This window comes from Orycteropus afer, unplaced genomic scaffold (assembly GCF_000298275.1).
Source record: "Orycteropus afer afer isolate SDZICR_OR568_19922 unplaced genomic scaffold, OryAfe1.0 scaffold01175, whole genome shotgun sequence".
Taxonomy (NCBI): domain Eukaryota; kingdom Metazoa; phylum Chordata; class Mammalia; order Tubulidentata; family Orycteropodidae; genus Orycteropus; species Orycteropus afer.
In genome coordinates, this window is record NW_006922762.1 from 12,863 (window position 1) to 15,343 (window position 2,481).

The window sequence follows — 2,481 nt, forward strand, 5'->3', positions numbered from 1 at the left end:
TCCGAGGCAGTATCACTACGGAAGTAGGATTGCCCAACCTTCCTTCCGAGGAGTGGCTGGTGGGTTTGAACCGCCAGCCGTCTGGTTAGCAGGCAAGTGACACAGAGTAGGTATCCAAATAAAATTTGTTGAGTAAATAAGTGAATGAAACATTCTCTGCTTGAGAAGTATGTTCCATTATTAAATTAGAAGGAATAAAAAAGTGGAATTTGACATATTCTCTCTGATGTGCATTTTGTGTTTGTATTTAATTGGTGATTGTATTTTGGAGTGATTTGTCCATGATTTTCGTTTTCTTTGTATGTTATCTATGCATGCAGGGTACTGTGCTCCTCTATTTGCTAGTTGACAGCACTTATACACTCACCACCTATCTCCTTTCCTGTTGTCAGCCTCTTGTATGTCCCTGCCAACCTTGGCAAACAGAGCCTATTCTCAGATCCCTGGAATCCAAATGAGAATGCTATCACTTTAAAGTCCAAAATGATTGCCACTTGTAAAGATTCATAATGGTTGTGCCCTTGGTCACATTAAATATCCAAAATGGCTGCTCCCTTGGTCACTTTAAATATCCAAAATGGCTGCTGTGTGTAAACAATCAAAATGGCTGCACCCTCCGGACAGCGGAAAGTCAACACCTTAGGTTGTCTCCCTCCTTGCTGTTTCCCTTCCTAGTCATAGGCCACCAGCGCAGTCATCCTTGCAGCCCTTGGTGACCAGGGCTGATCTTTAGGCCCAATATCAGGTCTCAACACCACTTGGAAATATTCAGGCTGTTGGTCTCATTAGAGTAGCTGACAATCCGCAGCTCCGACCGTCTCTGTATTCAGAATATTTGTTCAGGTTTTTCCACTAGTTGGTGCCTAATCCACTTCTGTATAGTTCCTTTCAAAGCTCAGGGCTCTAGAATTATCTTCTGTATCTTTGTCAATTGGTTTCTCTTTTCTTTGTTGAAAAGGGTCTGTGTCACTTGTCTACCTATTCCTCTATCTTACTGGAAGTCCCTCTGATGCGCATTTTGAAAAACAATACAATATTCCAACACTTAACCTCTAATTCTCTCTCTTTTAAAAACCACATATAATCTTTCCCCTCTATTTTTGTTTCATATCTGTTATTGTTGTTGTTGTTATATGCTGTTGAGTCAGATCTGACTCATAATGACCCCTGCTTGGGTTTCTGAGGCGCTATCACTACAGAAGTAGATTGCCCAACCTTCCTTCTGAGGAGTGGCTTGTGGGTTTGAACTGCCAGCCTTATGGTTAGTGGTCAAGTGCCTTAGATACTACGCTACCAAATCTCCTTTCATGTCTGTTAGATTTATTCTATACATATTTTTCATGCTATCTCAAAAGTATAGTTTTCTTATGCAACCTTTTATAAGCTGAAATAGCATAAAGCAAAGAAGCAATTACCAATAATTTATATAGGAAAAAATTTTTGAATGCCCCCAGACCCCAAAAATAATCTACCAAATCATTTAGAATAACATACAAAACCTGAACTAACATTAACAGATAGTAAAAGTAGAAATAATGCGATAAATGCACAGCCTACGTAAAGTAGAAATAATGTCGCTGCTTGGGGTGTGTGGTGCCCTTTTAAAGGCTTGTTGAAAAACAAAGGCTGAACTATTTCAGCTTTTGCCTTTTCTTGTAAAAGTAAAGATCCTCTTTGGATTTCTTTCAGTTAGTGAAAACAACATTAACACAAGTCTTTTGTAAAAGTGAAGTGGCATAAAGTGAGCTTTTGAAAAGTGCGAGATATCTGTAATTTCAAAGATATTTGGAAAGGATTATTAGATTATTTTTACCAGCAATATGTTTCCTTCAAATGAAGAATTCTGTTTAAAACTTAATTTTATCAGATGTTTACGGTACCAATTATCTATTGCTATCCAACAAGCTATCCCAAACCTTAGTGAATTATAACATTTTGTTATTCTCTGTGGTTTTGTGGGACAGGAATTCAGACAGGATACAGTGAGGAAGATTCATTTATGCCTTAGCTGGGCATTGGCTGGATATCTCTCTCCATTTAGGTAGTCTCAGGACCTCCCTCTGTATCTCTCCAGCATGGTGACCCCAGAGTAGTTGGAAATCTTACGTGGCTAAAGGCTCCAGGAGTTAGTGGTTCTGGAGACAAGAAATGGAAGCTGCCTGGGCCTGGAAACTAGTATGGCATCACTATTGCAGTATTCTGTTGGTCATAGCAATCACAGGGCTTGCCTAGGTTTAAAGGGAGGTAATATACCCCGCTTCTGATGGAAGAAGTGCCAGTTTATGTTCATCTTTAAATCTGTCACACTGAATATTAGAAAAAAAAAAAATACAATCATTTTATCTTAGTTGCCAGACATTTCAGAGGTAATATCAAACCTGACAAGCTCTGGATATTTCTTTTATAAATAGGATTCCAAAAAAAGCAGTTCAACTATTTATTTATTTAATTATTATTATTATTTTTTTTTTGCAGTGTTCT